The 22,169-nt window shown below is 36.5% G+C and overlaps 2 pseudogenes; one reads left to right on the forward strand and one right to left on the reverse strand.

The window, feature by feature from the left end:
• Positions 1-247: 247 nt before the first annotated feature.
• On the reverse strand, positions 248-1,105 carry LOC102843480 (annotated as a pseudogene).
• A 5,545-nt stretch (positions 1,106-6,650) lies between these two features.
• The window catches only part of LOC102843881, a 113,538-nt pseudogene continuing 98,019 nt past the window's right edge, over positions 6,651-22,169 (forward strand).

Below are 22,169 nucleotides of genomic sequence, written 5' to 3' on the forward strand. Positions count from 1 at the left end.
CTAAGCCAAAATTTTTTAGAATATAGTTGCATGGTATTTCTGTACCATAATAAATGATAATGTCTTCTACCTCCATTAACGTAGATGCTAAACGCACCACGTGTTCGATCAGCAGCTGTCTCCAGCTGCCCTTGCAGAAACAGTCTTTCTGAGGTTCCGGCGTCCAGGCATGTTATTCACAAGTACCATAACATTTACAACTATCCATTTCTGCAGTTTCAAATGGTATCATACCTAACTGAGTGGTTCACTTCAACTGCTCCTCAGGACCCTTCAAACTGGACTTTTTATTACTTTTTTCTTTCTGGCCCTGAATTCGGAAGAGCTTCTTCCTGAGCTCCTTCTGGTGTGCCAGTTTCTCCTCTTCTTCTTTTGTCTTCATTTAAAAGTGCTCTTTATTTTGCAAATGCCGTTGTTCTTTGGCCTTTTTCATCTTATGACTGTGTACTGTGCTCAGAGCATCCAGCAATGCAAGTACCTTCCTCTCAGCAGGCTCCCTTATCACGGCTGGCCTCTGCTTGTCTTTTGGCACCTTGCCTGCCTTTCCTTGAATCTTGGGCTTGTTCTTAAACGGGAGGGCTTTCTGCAAGGCTTTCGGAATGTGAAGTGAATTAAAATGTTTCTTCTGCCTCACTATTGGCTTATACAGAGAATCCTTGCTTGGCTTTAGTCTGATATTGTTTGCAAGTCTGAGTTGACTGGTTGTCCTCATTCCTGACCAGGTGTCTTTCTCACGTACTGGTTTCAACAAAGATGTAACTGGGTTATAGAAGGCTGGAATAGAGACAGGATACCAAGTTCGCATAAAGACAATATCACTCATTAGCAACTTGTCCTCAAAGGTAGAACGGAAAGCTCCTTCTGGGGCCTGCAGAGCTTTCTTGACCTGTCCTCTGATCCCACTGATGCTTCGAATCATAGCACCTTCAAATTTGGCCACTTCTAAGGCAGAATTGAACATTCCCTCAATGAAGCAAGTATTCTTGAAAATTTTAAATGGAAATCCAGTTAGTTTTAATTTCTTCACAATTTTTATGGATTTATCCAGATCAAGGACAATTCCGGTGGCAGCTATCTGGAAATCAGGCATAGATGACACAATCATGTTTGTTAAAAGTGAAGAGGACCTGATGTACTTGCTGTAGAAGATCAAGGACTGCAATATTCAATATGGATCACATATTAACATCAAGAAAATAAAAATTCTCACCACTGGACCAATAGTTAACATTATGATAGATGGAGAAAAGATTGAGATTGTCAATGATTTCATATTGCTTCGATCCACAGACACACCCTCGATAACCATCAATCAATAGAATGGGAAACATATAACATTAGGAAAATCTACTGTTGGGGATTTCCTGAAGAGCAATAACTAGGTTTAAAGATAAATCAAACTATAGCCTTTCTAATCACCTGCTATGTACCTAAGAGCTGGCAAAGAATAAGGATGACAGAAGAAGAATGAATGTATTTGAGTTATGGTGTTGGAGATGAATGTTGAATATCTCTCATGGACTGCCAACAACTTAAAGTGCACCTGGAGTGTTCCTTGAATGTAAAGATGGTGAAGCTTCATCTCACATGTTTTAAGATGTGTTGTTAAATGGGCCATTCCTTGAAAAGGACTTCCTAATGTGTAAAGATGGTGGGACAGCAAAAGAGTGGTAGAATCTCAGTGAGAGGGATTGATATAATATCTGCAGCAATGGATCCAAATTTGTTAGGATAGGACAGAAGTCATATCTATTATTTATATGGGCATTCTGAGTCACACTTGATTCAACAGCATATAACAACAACATGTTGCATTCTATATTTTAAGAAATTCACAGTCTAGGGGAAATGTACAAAACCATCATGAACACCCTTCAGAACAGGCAAAACAATTCAAATAGGTAGGGAGAAGATATTGAGAGAATTAAGAGAATACATCTGTGTATAGCGAGGTTTCTTGACCTAATCTATTACAATAAATAGTTAGAGACTTTGAAGAAATGCTTAGACATTACTGGGGGTTAGTTGATACAAGAAGAAACAAAAAAGCCAGGAAATCAAGCATAACAATTCCTGTAATTTTTGTAAACTTGAAAAGGAAGGTCTCTATTTTCTCATGCTTTAACCAAAATATATTCATTAAACTGTCATTCCTTGATGTTTTTTGAGAACATTAAGGTTGTGTGCTATTGTTGTGTGTTGTCAAGTTACTTATAACTAACACTCCAACAGGTTTACAGAAGGAGAGTGTTGTGCGTGAGGAATTTGCACATCTTCTCCCATGGAGCAGCTAGTGGATTTGAATGGTGTGCCTTCTTACAATTAGATTACAAGAGCTCCCCATATACGTTTATACATATATAACACAAACCATTTGAAATCTCAATAATTTTATATATACAATTCACTAAACTCATCATGTTGTCAAATCAATGTCATAATCCATTTCCAAACATTTTTTTATCATTCTTATCTAGTGTTTTCCACCTATTTTGCAAAATAAATAATAATTATTATCTCTCACATTTGAGTCTTTAATCATTTTAGAAAATATTTTTTAATTATCTAAAAATGTACATTCAAACTCAAGAGCCAACATTGTTCTCAATGGAAAGAGATTAAAGCTATTCCTGTTGAGAATAGAAACTAGGCAAGGATACCCACTATCACCTCTCCTATTCAATATTGTATTGGAAGCCTTAGCAATAGCAATATAAGGCAAGAGAAGGAAATAAGAGGTATTCAAATTGGCAAAGAGGAAGTAAAATTATCTCTCTATGTTGATAATATGATAGTATACTTAGAAAACCCTAAAGACTCAGCAGAAAATTACTGAACATAGTTGACCAATTCAGCAAAGGGACAGGATACAAGATCAACATACAAAAATCAATTGGATTTCTCTACAGTGACAAAAAGAATACAGAACTGGAGCTAAGAAAAACAATACGTTTCACAGTAGCTAATCACAAGATTAAATACTTAGTAGTAAACTTAACAAGAAACACAAAGGATCTAGTCAAAGAAAATTATAAAGTATTACTACAGGAAACAAAAAGAGACCTGGAGAAGTGGAAGAATATCACTTACTCATGGATATGGAGACTCAATATTGTGAAACTGACGATACTACCAAAGGCAATCTGCACATTCAATGCAATCCCAATACAAATACCAAATCCATTCTTCAACGAGATGGAAAAGGCAATTTCCAATTTCATTTAGAATGGAAAAAGGCTCCAAATAAGCAAAGCACTCCTTAAGAACAGAAACAAGGTAGAAGGCATCTCACTCCCTGATTTCGAATCCTACTACACTGTCGTCGTGATAAATACAGCATGGTACTAGTACCATGACAAACCCATAAATCAATGGAATAGAATTGAGAATCCAGAAATCAGCCCGTGTACCTATGGCCAACTGATTTTTGACAAGGAGATGAAATCAGCTAAGTGGGGAAACGGCAGCCTTTTTAACAAATGGTGCCGGCAAAATTGGAAAACTGTCTGCAGAAAACTCAGGCAAGATCCACACCTCACTCCGTACATAAAAACCAACTCAAAGTGGATTATGGACCTAGGATTAAAACAAAAGACTATAAATGTCATTAGAGAAAAGCTTGGAAGAACTCTAAAAGTCCTAATCCACAACATAAACAGTCTTTCAAGCATCCTGGAAAATACACAACCAGGAGAGGCTAAAATAGATTAATGGGACCTTCTAAGAATCAAATCCCTATGCACAGCCAAAAACTTTTCCAACAGGTAAAAAGGGAAGCCACAAATTTGGGGGAAAAAAATTGGTAATGACATGTCAGACAAGTGACTTCTATCTAGAATTTATAAAATACTCGAGCATCACAACAAAATAAAGGTAAATAACCCAACTGGAAAATGGTCACAGAATATGAACAGACACTTCACCAAAGAAGACATTCAGATTGCCAACAAGCACATGAAGAAACGTTCAAAATCCCTAGCTCTAAGAGAGATGCAAATCAAAACAACTATGAGATATCATCTCACACCAATAAGAGTAGCAAAATTTAACAAAACAGCAAACAACAAATACTGATGAGGTTGTGGAGAAACTGGAACCCTTATTCGCAGTTGGTGGGAGTGTAAAATGATGCAACCACTATGGAAGGCTGTGTAGTGCTTTCTCAAAAAGTTGCAAAGAGAAATACCATTTGACCCAGCAATTCCACTCCTGGGAATATACCCTAAAGGAACCATAATTGCCACCGAAGCAGATATGTGCACACCCATGTTTATTGCTACTTTGTTCACAATAGCAAAGAGTTGGAAATAACCCAAATGCCCCTCAACAAACAAATGGATAGAGAAGCTAGTGTTCAATGGAATACTATGCTGTGTTGAAAAACAAGGAACTCATGAAATATTATGCAAAATGGGTGACCCTGGAGAACATTATTCTGCGTGAAGTATTTCAGTCATAATAGGACAAATATTGCATAGTGCCACTGTTGTAAAACGGCATGGACATCGGGGTTGAGGGAAGACTGAGAAAGGGGATAAATAATGTGTACTGCATTGAAACAGATGAGGGAGAGAAGTGTTTAAAAGGTACATATGATTAGGTATTACTGTCATGACAAGAGTTCAGAATGAAGGCTCCACAGTGGGGTGAACTTGGGGGGAGGGATTGTATAACAATGAAATAATTTTTCTTTTACTTTTCAAAGAGAAGAGCAAATTGGGAGGCAGGGGGAAAAGTACAACAATGAATGAATGGAAGCCCTAAGACCCTATAAGAGTTTTAATTTGCTACATGGAAGAATTCATGCTGATCTCTAATAGTCAAGCAACAAAGTTCAAAGATCATACAAATAATTTTCTTGGTTTTGTTTTTTTTCCCCCTAAATAAGTCTTTCTTGAACTTTCTTGAGAAACAGGAAAGACTTCCTTGGGAGAATTCCTGAAGAGAATTCCACCAGTTATTTGTGCTCCCCTGCACGAAGTTTGATCATTACAAAGATGAATATATGTTATAAAGAAGAAGACACTAAACAAATGAGGAAAAGCTATAAAAATTAGCTGACATGTTCAAAAGGAATAGAATCAATCTTTGGGTAAGAGGAAATACTTTACTATAAAACAGAGCATGTTAATTGGCTTAAGCTCTTTCCTCAAATGTTTCAACAAGTTAGTTTGGACTCTGAGTCTCCTGACCTTTTTTTCTGGAAAAATCCATTCAATGAGTTCTAGCTTTAATTACCCCTCTCCAGACTTGTACTAAGGCTCACTGTGAAGATCATCACTCTTGACACTTCATCTTCCTTCTCCTTCAGAGAGTTAGTTGATCTATGATTGTTTCGTATAAAGTTCTGCTTATATTTAATGTTTGATGTGATGTACTAGAGATATTTAATGACATAATATTGTAACATGCCCATAATTGTATTGAAAAGTAGAATGTAATTGTTAATATGAGAAAATAGAAATATTTATCAAATGTTTATGAAGTGTCTATAATGTGCTAAAGACCATTCTTAACATTTTTAAATCATCAGGGACCAATGACAATTGTGTGTTTGGGGTGTGCGTGTGTGAGTGTGTCATGGTTCCTATTTTAAGAAGTTGGGAAAAAACCCAATAACTGCTCACATAAAAACTAACCCATTTGGTATTTCTGAATCTTATAATTTTGGGGGGAAAGAAAAGAAAGAGATGTAGAAAGATCAAGAATCTATTTTATAATAGTAATGTCTGCCTTAGCAGTTTATAGAGAAGAATTTCTGTGACATGCTGGCACAGACGGCACAGAGCCATACAAACAGAGGGTTGACAATGATCTACCACCTACTGTGTACTAGGTACTTCATCAGTTAGAATACTTGTGATGGCAAATAACAGACTTTTGTGTTCAGCACCACTTACAAGTAGACCTAAATTTAACTTCTCAAGAGGAAAAGCAGAGGTAACAAGGGTCTTTTCTTTCTTTTTTCTACATGCCAGTATAATATTTAACAATACCTATCACATAGTCACTAACAAATCAGAAAAGATTCTGTGGTCTTCTCTTTGCCCTCTCCTTGTTTCTAATACTAGAACTGGAAAGTACTAGTACAATATATTGATGATGGGTTAAATTCTTTTATTTGAAACTAGAGTTATATGTATATGCTAAACCATTTGTGAATTTCAAATGTACAAATATTTGATTGTCCGAGATCCTCATGCATATATGAATATATGTATGTTTTAATGTTTCAGCATGAAGAACTGGGGAAAAAATCAGGAAATAATAGCATTACCAAGATATAAAGCAAAATTCCAATAAGGATATAAACTGCCCTTTTCCTTTCACAAAAACTAGTTTGAAAGTTTTGGCGGAATTAAGTATTGGATTTAATATAACACTTGGTCAGTACAATCAAAAATGTCAAAAATTCTATGACTGAATTGACAGGTGTTAGAACTACTTACTTGTCAATTCAAGTAAAACACTAGAACATTTGTGGTTTTAGATGCATTTGTACCCAATATAGAAAAAGAGTTTAGGGACTTAACACTAGCTTAATTTTGTTGAGGGACATTTTGACACAGAGAACTACTAATGAGTCATCATTTTATAATATAATATTATCCCCTCTCCCCAATAATAGTAAATTTAAGACATTACACGATATGACGTATTATGTAAAGACATATCATATAAAGATAGACCATACCCGTTACTGGAAATGAATCAATGCTAGTGATCATGGCTTTTTTAATCTATTGCAAAGACAACTATTTGTCACTTAGTTTACTCATTTCCTTTAAAGGCAATTGCAATGTTTATAGGCCATTTGCTTTGACTCTATTATACCATTAATAATTTATTCCAAGGAGAGTTGTATTGACAAGTACAAGTAGGGGGTGGGGGAAATCTGTATTTTTATTGCCAGGCCACATTTCAGAGTGTAGTTAGGGGGAAAACAATCCATTTTCACTATTTTTAACTCAGCATTTTCTCTCCTTTCAATAGGAATGGATTAATGACAACCCAGAGTCAAGCCTGATACCTCAAGGAATCTGAATATGACCAAGTTTGTCCTTTATTGTACTTATACTATAAAGAGACTAAAGTAAGGCGGTGTGCCCTCCCGGCATTTGGTCAGTTGTTCCTGTTTGTGCTATTTTGCCCTTGGATAAGTATGAGTGTTAAGAACCTGTCTTGGTGACAGTGAGCTTCTTCCCGTGGGCCCCCACAGGGAGGAGATCTGTGCATCTGCATAAAGTCTAGGACATTAGAGACCACAGAGCTAGCCAGCCTCTCCCACGGTCTTAAGTTAACACTTGTCTTTGTGTAGCCCACTATTTTCTGAACTTGAAATCCAATTGGCCAACAATTAAAGCCAATTAGCACTTGAGGAAAATAGACCAAAGGCTCTCCCCCTCTGTTTTTTCCATGACGGATAGAAAGCTAGTTAGCTCAAGGTATTAGCATAGCTCTGTACCAGGCCTGGCATATAAGGGAGACTCATTGGCTTAAAGTATTAGAAGACCAGAGTAGCGGCTGGTGCAACAGAACCGTGTTATTCTGAGCGAACAGCTGCCAAACATTCTTGACAGGAGATGAGGCAGATGTCCAAGGACAATCAAAGAGAGAAGAAAGTTTAAGCCAACGTTTGCCTATCTCATATTCTCTGCTTGATTCTCAGCCTCAAAGACAATGCACAGCTGCTGCATTTCAAGGTCTAGAGGATTGATCCCAGCTCCCAGTCTCCCCCCAGTACCCCTGCCTGTTCTCTGAGCTGGCTCCACTTCTCTGTCAATCCCCTCCTTACAGGTCATCCCATTGGAAAGAGCGAATCTTCTTGGGGATTTCTCAATTCTCTGAAGCCACAGAATGTTTGGGTCCAAATTCCCCAATATGTGATAATTATAAGATTTGGGTCTGAAAAGCTCTATAGATCAGCCCTTAAACAAGCCAGCTTAGCAGGAGACAAGATGCCTTGTGGCTGCAGCAGTATGCTCTTAGAGGTAAGAAATCATCTGTTCAAATATACAGAGAAGAAGAACCAATGTGAAATCCAAATGTTGCCAGTTTACCCTCTATGCTGCAGATATTTCATTGTTTAAATACAAGGAATGTAGGGATGGAAAATGAAGCACAAAGGTCCACTATGAATAAACACACAATACGCATCTGCACTGAAAGAATTTGGTAATATGTTGGAGTGTTGTGTCTCTTGGGTAGGTCATGGATCTGCATTTCCCATTAATGCTAAGAGGTATTTGTGGCCTAGGGAATGACAATATCCTCAGTGACTGAAATTCTTTATCATAGTACTTACCCTGGCATGCCAAAAGCAGGCAGATCTTTCAAGTTGTGAAACCACACTTGAGGTGAATTAAACAGTAGACTCATCTGCTTTGAGGAACCTGTGTAATTCTCTAAACTTCTCATACAGTAAGTTGTTTCACAGATGTTTCACAATTCAAAAGTTTGTGTACGTGACTTTCCAACCCTGCTTGGAGCTGTTTTACCTTGCGTGGTATTTTGTTTATACCATCATCTCTGGTAAATTAGAAGTGCTTTTTATATTTCATTCTAATTCTCTGATAAATAAGGCACACTCAACCCAAACCATGTCCATCAAACTCTAGGAGGAGATGGTGGCTTTTATCCATGAATATTCAGAATAGTTATGATTTTATGTGTTTATTGAGCAAGTGAATTAATGTGTGAGTGTGTGAATGAACAAATGAATAAAATTACTAAACTTGATCCTATGTCAAATCCCCTAAAAATACTTGCAAATAGTACTCCTGTAATTTAGTTATGTGTAGAAAATACTATAATTGAGTTACTCAAAGAAACAATTGAAAGCTTTATTTTCAGTGGCTTACCTGGAACTCAAGATGAAATAGTTTCTTTTAAAAGTTGTTATTTAGAAGTTCTTTAATTTTAACAAAAAATGCCTTTTAAAAAAAATCTATTGGAATTAGAGAGAGCTTTAAAAATTACCTCTATTTCTACCCCAACAACTAATTACAGGGATAACTTTCACACATACAATGAGTGCAGGTGCAAATATTTAATTGTATGTGCAAGCCAGGTGCTGAGGTGGCTCCTTAACTATGTGTTCAATTGTGTCTGCTCCAGTTGCCCCTTCAATTAGCTGTGGGTGCAAAAAACAGAGACCTAGCTGAGGCCCTATTAAAAAGGAGGCCTATGTAGTTCATAGTCTTTTATCTGTGAAGGAGCACTCCCTGTTGCATTTTATTTTAGCTATTTCAGCTAGTTTTTGCCTCATTAGAATTACATACAATTGCATAGAAAATTATCAGCTGTCCTTCACAGCAAGTTTTGGTACTAAACCTAGAACTCTATTAAGTGCCATGTGCCTGACTTACTCTGAAAGGACTCAAAAAGCATGTAGTGTTTCTCTGCAAAATCAGAACAGACAGATTTAAGCGAAATGATTAGGGGTGAAAATCATTGGAATGGACAGGGTCTCTTGAGTGAATAGTCTTAAGCAATTTAGTGACCTTTTTAACCCCTGAGTGGTACAAATGGCTGATGAGTTTTCTTGTTAATGGAAAGGTTAGAAGTTTGAGTCTATCCAGAGATACTTTCAAAGAGAAACTAGGGAATCAGTTTTTGAAAAATCAGTTATTGGAATCCTTATGGAGTGCAGTTCTGCACTGACTCCACTCATCATTTGGAGCCAGAATCATCTTCTCCACACCCCTCATCTATACCTTGGGAGAGTTCAGACAACTGAATGGGTGGGAGTTTCATGGATTAGGGACAGTTTCTTATAGCTAGTTTGCTTGTGGTTTGTTTTTTGATTTTTTTTCCAATCATAGAAGACTTTATAGACTATTAGGAAGATAAAGTGATTACACATGATATTGTCTGCGAACCTTCAGGGTTAAGCAATTAATTGATGCTGAGAATTAGAAAACAATACACTTAAGAATGAGTCTCATAAGTCTGGGAAGACAATCGGTGTGACTAAATCAGCACACATTCAGAGTTAATTCTAAGTTCCAGTTTTTATGCAGGGCATTGTGACTTCAGACATATCACTTAACTTCTTTGAGTCTCAATTTTCTTTTGTCTAAAATGGAGCCAGTAAACTCTGTAAGGTAGTATTGTTGTGTTGTGTGGGCCCTGAGGTCAAGTGTAAAATGGCTGTGTCAGGGAAGGAAGTTCTTCCTTTGTCTCTCTTCAGATGGAAAGAGTGTAAAGAAGCTTCTATTCTGGTACATTGTAGGCAAACACAGGGAGGTGAACAACTGGACGTATTTGATGCCTATGCTTATGGATGAGGTGTTGTATTATTGGATTTTTAGCTAGAGAATAAATCACAGTCTTCTAAATCTTAATGTTTATATTTTAGAAAACTTAGGTATGTTTTAATTATCTGTGTCATTCTACTTTAAACTTTTCTGTAATGTCTTGTTATTCATACTTTGCTGCTCATTCTTAGGAGAATATAAACTTAGCTTCAAGGGATTTGAATTTTTGTTAGTAATTTTTATGTTTTTGCTTGGCTTGAAACAATGGATTGTCAGGAGTTTAAATACACTCCACACCAACAAACAACAACTTATTTCCTAAAGTTAGACTTATTCACTCATCAGAACTATCCATTTCCATATATTCTTGTTACCTCAATTCTTATGTACGTATTTTGTTGTGTAGATACACTCATCAACATTCTCTAAGAAGGAAGAAAGCATGTCGTTTCAAGCACATGGTGAACCCTCAGTTAGTGGGATGAGGTCACCATGGAGACCCAGGACTTACCTGATTATAGTAAACTCTGAGAAGGATGTAAGGAGAGAGTTGGAAAATTCGATTTTAAATTTAGATTTCCAAAATGTAAACAGTCATAAGGAAAGTTACTTTTAGAATTCTATATAAACACACGTAGGGAGCTCTGGGGGTGCATTGCACTGAGAGGTGTGTGGCTAACTCTAAGGCCATATTTCTTTGGTGGTTTGAACCTACCAGCTGTTCCATTGGATAAAGATGGACAATCTCCTCCTATGTGATTCACAGTTTCTGAAATCCCCTAAAGGGTTAGTTATGAGTCATTTTTCGCTTGATGACTGTATATATATATGAATGACACAAGTTTGAGAGAGTGCTAGTTGCCAGAGAAAGTGACGAAAGTGACTCCTGGGCTGCAATCATTCTTGCATTTCCAAAGGTGTACAAAGATCCCAAGATAATCATGAAAAGACATGGTCATTTACCAGGCTTTTACAGAGCAATCACGCTCAACATGTGTTGTGAGGAATGTCCTAAGTATTTTGTTATAAAAGGTGGTTATTGTTATCATGTGCTGTAGAGTTAACTATAACTCATAGCAACTATGCAAATAGCAGATCTATGGAAATTATCATGTGAACATTATCAAACAATATCATTAGTATTACATACAAGCAAGATCTTGCTGAAGATTATCCAAACTGACTAAAACAGTACACCAACAGAAAACTGCCAGATGTACAGGGTGGGTTTAGGAACATTATAGCTAATGTTAGACAGATTGTAGCTGAAAGCAGAGATTACCAGAGCAATGTTTATCTGTGTTTCATTGACTATGAAAAGGCATTTGACTGTATGGATCACAATAACTTGTGGCTAACCTTGAGGAGAATGAGAATCTTAGAGCACTTGATTGTTCTTATGCAGGAGGCAGTCATCAGAACAGAGCAAGGAAACTGCATGGTTCAAAATCAGGAAAGGTGTACACCAGGGATACATCCTATCTCCATACCTTTTCAATATACATGCACAATAGATCATCCAGGAATCTAGACTTTATGAGAAGGAATGTGGCATAAGGATTGGAGGAAGACTCATCAAAAACTAGTGTAATGCAGATGACACAATGTTGCTTGATTAAAGTAAGAAAGAGTTGATACATTTGCTGCAGAAGATCAAGGACTATACCATCAAAAGGAATTGCATCTCAACATCAAGAATCCAAAAATCCTCATGATAACACTGTGGCAGAGAGAGGAAAAGATAGAAATTGTCAATGACTTTGTCTTGGATCCATAGTAAACACTCTTTGTAACAGCAGTCAAAGAAATCTGAAGATGAGTTGCACTGAGAAAATATGTTGCCAGAGACCTCTCCAGAGAACTAAAAAGTAATGATGTCGGTTTAAAGACTAAGATTCATCTGCCCCGTAGTTATTATGGTCTTCTTAATTTCTTATGAGGAACCTGAAAGTTGGACAAGGACTACAAAAGAAAAAATTGATGCCTTAGAGTTGTGGTGTTAGGGAACAGTAGTGAATGGACTACAAAATGGACAAACAGGTCTGTTTTGGTTGTTGTTAGGTGCTGTCAAGTCTTAGACGACTCATATCAACTTTATAAATGAAAGACCTAACACTCATATAATTTTTATTGTTTTTCCATGTTCATAGAGTTTCCAGAGGCAAATTATTTTGGAAGTGGATGCCACTCCTGCTTCCAAGTTTGTTTAAATTGGGGAGTTTAAACTGTCCATTATGGGTAACCATTATTGCATTTGACACATCAGTGTCACAGTGTTTAGCTTCACAACAACCATGAGTTACCTCTGTAAAGCAAATCGACAGACCAGTGCTATGCCATTTAGAAGAATATTTGACCAAAAACAATTAAAACAAAACCAGAAAACAAACCTCTGTAGAATCTGGCCACTCCAGATGACTTCCAACCTGGTTTTCAGCATCTGTCTTGGAGAAAGGGAAATTAAGATATCCTTTGAAGGCAAGGATGGCAAGACTCCATCTCACATATTTTGGGCCTGTATTTAGGAGGGGCCAGTCTTTGGAGGAGGACATCGTGCTTGGAAAGGTAGAGGGTCAGCAAAAGAGGGGAAGACCCAAAACGATAGATTGTCACAATGACTGTAACAATGGGTACAAGTGTGTCAGAGATTGTGAGGATGGCACAGGATAGGACAGTGTTGTCATCATTATTTTTTGTTATGTGCTATCAAGTCACTTAAAAGTCACAGTGACCCTATACACAAGCCTACTCTCCCCTGAGCCAATTTCATTGTCTCTAACACACCTACCCCCATTACCCTAGTTACTGAGTCATTCCATCTTATCGAGAGTCTTCCTCTCCTGCGCTGTTCCTCCACCCTTCCAAGCATGGTGTCCTTCTCAAAGGACTGATCCCTCCTGGCAACATGCCCAAATTATGTGAGATGGAGCCTCAAAAACCTTGTCTCCAAAGAACAGCCGGATTTCACCTTTTCTAGGGCAAATCTATTTATTCTCTTGGCAGTCCATGGTATGTTCAATACTCTTCTCCAACACCACAACTCAAAGACATTGGTTCTTCTTCTAGCATTCTTAGTCATTGTCAAGATTTCTGATGCACAGCATGTAATTGTGAAGACCATGGCTTGGATCAGGTGCACCTTAGTCTCTAGACTGACATCATTGCTCTTCAGTTCTCTAGAGAGGTCTCTGATAGTAGATTTTTCCAATACAATTCATCTTTTGATTCCATGGCTGCTAGTATCAAGAGTGTTGATTGTGGAGCTAAGCAAAATGAAACTCTTAATAATATCAATCTCTTCTCAGTCTATCATGATGCTGCCAATTGGCCTAGTAGTAAAAATTTTTATTTTCTTGATGTTCAACTTTAATCCACATTGAAGGCTTCAGTCCTTGATCGAATAGTGGCCTTACAAAACTTGTTGTTGATGTCTTTATGAATAAAATTAAAACAAATTGTGCTGAATGATACATCAGTCACAAAAGGGTAATTATGTTTAAGGCCACCAACATAAACAGCTAAGGAAAGGTCTATACTTAAATAACACAGAATCAATCTTGGAGGGGTAACAGAGAAGAGAAACAAGGGAGAAATGGGCAAAAAAATTAATAAATCAAGGTAATTGTGAGGGATTTAATTTCTGCACATTTGTTCTCTCTTTGTTCACCAAGTTCATAATAAATACATACAAAATAAAATCTTAAAACTTTGGATACATCCATACACTTAGTCATTAATGCATTTTTTATATGATATTTTTTTAATTTTTTAATTTTTCTACTAGTTTATTTACAAAATTCAAATACAAATTTGAACACATTTTTCAATTTCTCTCATTTTGAAGAAAAAATAATTCTCTTTTTCTTTCCCGTTGGACCCTTCAGGATTTCCATTTTTAAATTTTATTTTACATTGGTTTCCTTACAACGTTCATATACATTATGTTTCACGCTATTCTTCATTCACATTATATTTCATACAATCATTTCCATGTATTATGTTTAATAAAATTAATCACTATTGACAATGCTCACCATTATCCTGTCTTTTCAGGTCCCAGCTGGATCCTTCTCATTTCCTTCCTCTCCTCCCTTCACCCACCAAATTGTGCAAACCTGTGGTTTTACCCTTACCCTGCCTCACACTTCTGTTCTCACCCCTTCCTATTATTTTATTAGTTATTTTTTTGTTTTTACAATAATGGTCTTATGCAGTATTTGTCATTATAAGACTGAATTAATTTACTCAGCATAATGCTGTACAGTATCTTCTAAGATATGTAGTATTTTTCAAAATCATTGTTCCTGAGTTTGTGTAGTATTCCATTTTGAAAATATACCACAATTTCTTAATCCTATCAGTTGTGGTTGAACATTGGGGTGTTTCCATATTTTTACATTAGTAAATAACACCACTATGAACATTGGTGTACAAATCCTCATTTCTATCTCAGTTCTAATTCCCCTGGGGTGTATTCCTACTAATAGAATACTGGTACATACAGAGCTTCTATGTTCAACTTTTTGAGGAAATGCCAAATTGCCTTCCAGAGTAGTTGTACCATTTCACAATCTCACCAGCAGTGTATGAGAGTTCCCAAATCCCACATACTCTCTAACATTTATTGCTTGATGTCCTGTTAAACTTTCCCACTACTACTGGTGTGAGATGGTAGGTATCTTACGTGGTTTTGATTTGCATCTCTCTTATTGCCAGTGATTTGGAGCATTTATTCATGTATCTGTTGGTCATCTGAATGTCTTCCTCTGTGAAAAATATTTTTCTTTTGCCCATTTTGTAATTAGGTTATTAATCTTTTTCTTCTGGAGGTCCCGGGGTATTCTGTAAACTTTTGTTATGAGACTCTTGTCTGAAATGGTATTGCCAAATTTTTTTCCCCAGTTATAGGTTTTCTTTCCATGCTGTTGGGGAAAGTTTTTTTATAATCATAGAAGTTTAATCTTTAGAAAGTCTCATTCCTCCATTTTATCCTCTTTGGATTGTACATTTCTGGCTATATTTGTCAGGTTCTTTAGACCATAGAGTGGACCTTCCATGTTTGGTTCCAGTTTGTTTTTATAAACTTTTCAGTTTAGGGCTTTATTCCCAGGTCTCTGATCCACTATGAGTTGATTTTTGTGTTTGGTGTGAGATGTGGATTCCTGTTTCAGCTATGTACAGGTAGCAGTCCAGTTTTGCCAGCACCATTTATTGAAGAGGTTGTCCTTTCCTCTATTTGATAGGTTTTATTTCCTTGTTGAATATCACTTGACCTTAGATAGAGATCTATTTCTGGATTCTCAGTTTTATTCCATTGGTCGATGTGCCTGTCATTGTGCCAATACCATACTGTTTTGTGTAGTAGGTTTTGAGGTAAGGGAGTTCTATACCTCCCCCCTCATTTTTGTTTTTCAGAAGTGCTTTAGTTATTCAGGGTCTCTTTCTTCTCCAAATAAACTTGACAATTTCCCTTTCTAGCTCTTTGAAAAATTAATTTGGTATCTGTATTGAGTTTGCATTGGATATGTAAATGGTTTTTGCTAGGATTGTCATTTTCACACTATTGAGTCTTTCTATCCATGAATAGGAAACATTTTTCGAGTTATTTAAGCCTTTTTGTACTTTAAATTTACTTTACATTTTGTGTTCTTTTGCTGGTTTGGAATTAATCAAGAGTATACTATTCTAAAGATAGATAAATACTGTACTCTGATTCAGATTTAAATACAAGAAAGAATAATTAGTCTCTACTTACCCTGGAGCAGCAGAGAAACAAAGACACCAAGTTATTGAAGAAGGAACCTAGTCTGTAAGTTTAACTGTTGCCTCGTAGTGTTGTTATGTACCATCATGTTGGAACTGGCCCTTAGCTGACCACTGGCTGGTTTTCAGAGGCAGTAAACAGCAGGAGAACAGCTTGCCCATCTTTCTCCTCTGGAGCAGCTGGTGGATTCAAGCCACATGTCTTTGAGTTAGCAGCACAACTCATTAACCCTAAGTCACCAGAGCTCCTATCCACCATGAACTACTCCTTCTCTATTTCAAGATAAGAAGAATGAAATGATACACAGCTATCATTACTGAATGCTTTGGGCAGGGCCTAAATAGGTATATCCTGACTGAAAGGGGGTAAATATGGAGCATAATTCCAAAATATTGTGGAATTAAGATTTAATGGACCTATTGAAATGAAGATAACCCTCAAATCTAATGGCTTGAAAGGGGGTAAATATGAAGCATAATTCCAAAATATTGTGGAATTCAGATTTAATGCACCTATTGAAATGAAGATAACCCTCAAATTTAATGGCTTGAAGCAATGTTTGAATCTTGAATCATATAATTCCATGAAACCATCATTAAAAAAAATCAACAGTTCAGCTCCACTAATAATGCTTACCTTGAATATAACTCACTTTTAACTAAATGCTTATATAAAAGCAAACTGTCAATACTAACTTTAAAGTTTCAGGTAAAGAAATTAGTGCACGCAGCAACCAGTTGGTGGTAAAACGACACTGGATAAAGCTATAAAGAAAGAGGACACAATATGAAGAATGTAACTTGTATCAATGTCTAAATTGTTGAAGTGACACGTGTTTTGCTCAGAATTGTTGTTATTATTATGTGCTGTCAAGTTGCCTGCAACTCATAGAGACTATGTACAACAGCCCTAAACCCTGCCCTATCGCTTGACAATCTTATTGTCTCCCAAACTCCTATCCCCATTACCCCAGTGACTGAATCAATCCATCTCATTGAGGGTCTTCCTCTCCTGTACTGTCCCTCCACTCTCCCAAGCATTATGTCCCTCTCCAAGGACTGATCCCACCTTGTAACATGTCCAAAGTATGCAAGACAGACTTTCAGAATCCTTTCCTCCAAAAAGCAGACTGGCTTTACCCTCTCCAGAATGAATTTGTTTGTTCTCCTAGCAGTCTATGGTATATTCAGCACTCTTCTCCAGCACCAAATCTCAAAACATCAACTCTCCTTCTGTCATCCCTAGTCATTGTCCAGCTCTCTGATGCATAGCAAGTAATTGCAAAGACCAAGGCCTGTATCGAGCACACCTTAGTTTCCAGACTTACATCGTTGCCCTTCAATACTTTTGAGAGGTCTCTGACAACAGACTTTCCCAATGCAAATAATCTTTTAATTTCCTGGTTGATGGTACCAAGAATGTTGACTGTAGGCCCAAGCAAACTGAAGCTGCTAACAATCTCAATCTCTTCATCATCCATCATGATGTTGCCAATCGGCCCAGTGGTGAGAATCTTTGTTTTCTTGATGTTGAGCTTCAATCCATATTGAAGGCTGCAGTCCCCGACCTTCTGCAGCAAGTGCTTCAGGTCTGCCTCACTTTCAGCAAGCAGTGTTGTTTCATCTGCATAACACAGATTGTTGATGAGTCTACCTCCAATCTAATGCCACACTTCTCCTCATAGAGCCCAACCTCCTGGATAATCTGTTCTGCATATATATTGAAAAGATAGGAGATAAGACACATCTTTGAGGCACACCCTTCCCAATTTTGAGCCATGAAGTGTTTCCTTGCTTTATTCTGACAACTGCCTCCTGGTCCAAGTATAGGTTTTGCATAAGCATAATCAAACGTTCTGGGATTCCCATTCTTCTCAAAGTCAGCCACAGTTTGTTGTGATCCACACAGTGAAATGTCTTTGCATAGTCAATGAAACACAGATAAACATTCCTCTCGTATTCTTTGCTTTCAGTGAAGATCCATCTAATATTAGCTATAATATCTCTCGTGCCATGGCCTCTTCTAAAACTAGCCTGCACTTCAGGAAGTTCTCTGTTGATGTGCTGTTCTAGTCCTTTCTGGATAATCTTCAGCAGAATCTTGCTTGCATGTGATATCAATGACACTATTTGATAATTTCAATGCTCTGTTGGATCACCTTTCTTTGGAATGGGAACAAATATAGATCTCTTCCAGTCAGTAGGTCAGGTGATTGATTGTCCTTCAAATTTCTTGGCACAACTTTGTGAGCACATCCAGGACAACATCTGTTTGTTGAAATATGTCCATCAGTATGCTATCAATTCCTGGTGTCTTGTGTTTTTTTTTTGCCAATTCTTCAAGAGCAGCTTAACTTCTTCCTTCATCTCCACAGCTCTTACTCATACATTGTTTCATGAAATTCTTTTGTGTCCATCAATTCCTTTTGGTCCAATGTCTCTGTATACTCTTTCAATCTTCTTTTAATGTGTCCTGGATCATTTAATATTCTGCCCAACACATCCTTAAATATTGCAACTCAAGGTTTGAATTTCTTCTTCAGTTCCTTCAGCTTAAGAAACAGTGAGTGAGTTCAGCCCTTTTTATTTTCTGACTCCAGCTCTTTGCACATTTCATTGTAATTCTTTACTTTGTCTTCCCACGCTGCCCTCTAGAATCTTCAGTTGAAGATTCTGTTGGCTTCATAATATCTTAATTTCTTCCCTTTGCTTTGCCTTCTCAGCGCTCCAGTGCAATATTTAGAGTTTCACAAAAAATAAAGTGTTAAATGAAAAACATAAACTGGGAGGAATATTGTGATAAGTAAAGACCCAAAATTTGTAACTATTATATTTGAGAACTATTCATAGTATTGAATATTGCGTATGCATGCATTAGAGAAAATAGAAAATCTTACAAATATGCAAAAGAAAAAGGCTGAATTTCCTAGAAGGTAGACTCTCACAAAGAGAAAACAAGAAACTTTCCAACACCAGTGAGGCTGTGCCTCACCTTCTGATTCAGAAATACCCTAAGGAAGAAAAGGATTTATGTTTGATTTCCACAGCCAAACCTTATCTTATTAAGGGCTGGGGTAATCCTTAAAAGCTATCCATGGCCTTGTTTCAGATTTCTGACTCCTCTAATGGGTTTTGATGTTTAAAACAATTAAGGCAGCACTGAAACATATTTTAAATAGGTGTAACAGACCAGGAAGAATTCAGCAAATCACTTCATTATCCAAAACATAAATTGAAAACATGATTGAAAAGCCCAAGGTACAGTGGATGGATGGAAAAGCTCCCAAAGAAGATAGTGGCAGTATTAACTCTGGTATTTATTATGCATTTTAACTACATGCCTAGCAAACAAGCATTTTCTCAGCCTACATTACAATATATAGTCATATGTCTAATATTTTGCCCCTGCCTCCTTGCATATTTTATGGTATTTGAAACTGTTTGTGTGTTTGCAGTATATCAGTTGACACCTCTGTAAAATTTTTATGTTGTATGCCTTTGGCAACTATGTGCCAAATAATCACATTACCATTTGCAATTTTTGAAGTTCTGGTTTCCCTATAAGCTTTGCTTGGTGCATTACAAGTAGGAAAGATTTAAAGACCTTACTGATGTTTCTTCCTAATGATAATGATCCAAAATAAGTTTATTCTACTCTGCTTTTCCTGTTCTGCTTTTCCATTAAAACTGAAATCAATCAAACAGTCTATATGTCTTTTTTATAATATCACTGCCATCTGTACAATTTCTTCTAGTTTTTGTCTGTCGTTTGGACTTGGGTTTGGGATTTTAGATAAGTGCATCAAGTGCATTACTGTCCATAGGGTACAACATGTTTTCTGATTTTTACTCAAAACTTATTCTGGTGACATAGGGAGTTCTGGTAGTCTAGCGAATAAGAAATTGCACTACCAACCTAAACACACATGGTTCAAGTCCAACAGATGGTTTGTGGTAGAAAGATGAGCAATCTCAATTGCTATTCTCAGTAGGTCCACACATAAACTACTGTGCTATCAAGAATCTTTGGCTAGTAACCTCTCAAACCTCATTGACAGTTAAGTCAGAAACAAGTCATAGCTGACTCCCTATTGGGATTTCCAAACTATAAATCACAGGGGAAGATGTTGCCCATCTTTCTCCCAGTGAGTTACTAGTGGGTTGGAAAAGCCAGAGGCATGACCTTGGAATTAAAAGGACATCTCTCTAGTTATAATACTTACTGGTTGGTGATGTATAGTGAAGACATGCACTAAACTGATGGAAATGTGACCCAAGTCAAGCCACTGAAAGTCAGTAAGATTGAATGGCATATCTATTCCAATAATATGACTTCTTTACACATTTACTGTATTATAAATCTCTTACTATTGAATTCTCTGTATCTACTTTGTCAGCTCTTTGGGAGAGTTGACTTGAGCTTGTAGAGAATGTGGACTCAGTTTCTGATGTTATTGATTTGATTATCTGTATCCAACACTACTTGCAGTTAAGCTATCTCTTTTGTTTTGAAACTGTTAGGTTAGTTTGTATCATTTATTGTAATAAAACTTCGGATTAATTATCTCTCAACATTTGGCCTAGATTTTTGTTCTTTCAATCTTTTTTTCATTGTTGTTGTAAGACAAAAATTCAAGAATTTTAACAAAAATATGTTTCAGGACCTCTCAAGGCTATATGAATGGTTGTGTTGTCTGTCATGAGTTGGAGGAAGAAAGAAGAGCAGTTTCTTCTTGTTGCTATTGACAGCCTCAGAAACACCATGGAGGGTCACTGTGAATCCCAAGCAATACAAAATCAGTGAGTTTTGAGCTATGGTCTTTTAGGTCTTCATATAATAATCATTAGAATGATAATATGAAGGCATCCTGTAAGACTATATGATGAAAGATCAAGTTATGCTCAAGAGAATTATATGGTAAAATGTGGCCATACACTTTAGAAAGGTTTTTAAAATTAGAGTATCTCTGTAAATTTTCATTAAAATTAAAAATAATAATAATAAAATTAATAATAACCCCCCAAAACAGAATAAAGTAAAACAAGACTTTATGCCCAATTAAAATGTTTAAGAAAGCAAGCTTTCCAATAGAGAATCTTAAATAATTTATTTTTAAAAATATAATATTTTCATCTATTTTGTCTTTTTGGGGGAAAAAGGAATTTAATTAACATTTTCAAAAAATAGTAAGAAAAGAAACTTGATGTCCTGAAGTAACACATTGTTGTTGTATACCATGGAGTCAAAAGTGATCCATGGTTGACCCTCCAGCAGGTTTTCAGAGGCAGTTAATCAGATGAGAGGAGATCTCCCATCTTTCTCCTGCACAGCAGCCGGTGGATTCACATCAGTGTCTTATCACTAGGCCACCAGAGCTCCCTATGATGGTAAAAGAGAAATGAAACGCAGAATTTTTGACTGATCAGTTGTTACAATGGCAAGCTTTTTTTGTTTATGCTTTTCATCTGTTATAACATTTTCCATTATGCTGTGCACAAACTTGAGGTAAAGGGTTTGTGCAAACAATTTCAACATAAGCTTTTTTGCAACCAATTTTTGCTACATAACTTCTCAGGATTTTAATATGAAAATATGCACTGCATATTTGTGATAATTGATACAATATGCAAAATTTTCTAAAATCTGGCTTTGATGCATCAGAAAACAATCTATTGTGGCTGGTATACTACCGAAAAACACTTTAGAATTCTCTGATACTCCTCAATTACATCTCAAAATTAAGGATTTTTAACCCCTCCTGCTGTTGTATCTCTGCTTTCTTGTTTTAGCCTTTTTACCTAAGATATATTCATCTTGCTTCATAAAATAAAGTAAAATCATTTGCACTAAAGACCTTATCCCCTCAAAACTTTTTGAATTAACAAAATCTAGTTTTGAAGAACTCATGCATAAGAATAAGATGACTTCTGTAAACCTCACACAAAACTAAAACTGTTGATGGTTTTTCCGGAGTCATAGATGATTTCCCAAAATATATAGCTGTTTGAACCTTAAAATGATGCTGCACAGAAAGAAAATGTGATCAATAATCAGAGAAACTAAGTAGCTAAAATGACACTGCATTTCAGAGTAAAATCCCAGGGAAAGTAAGAATACCATTACATGTACCTGTACTCATTGTTTAA

Source organism: Elephantulus edwardii, unplaced genomic scaffold (assembly GCF_000299155.1).
Source record: "Elephantulus edwardii isolate Elephantulus edwardi_28Jun2011 unplaced genomic scaffold, EleEdw1.0 scaffold00204, whole genome shotgun sequence".
Lineage (NCBI taxonomy): Eukaryota > Metazoa > Chordata > Mammalia > Macroscelidea > Macroscelididae > Elephantulus > Elephantulus edwardii.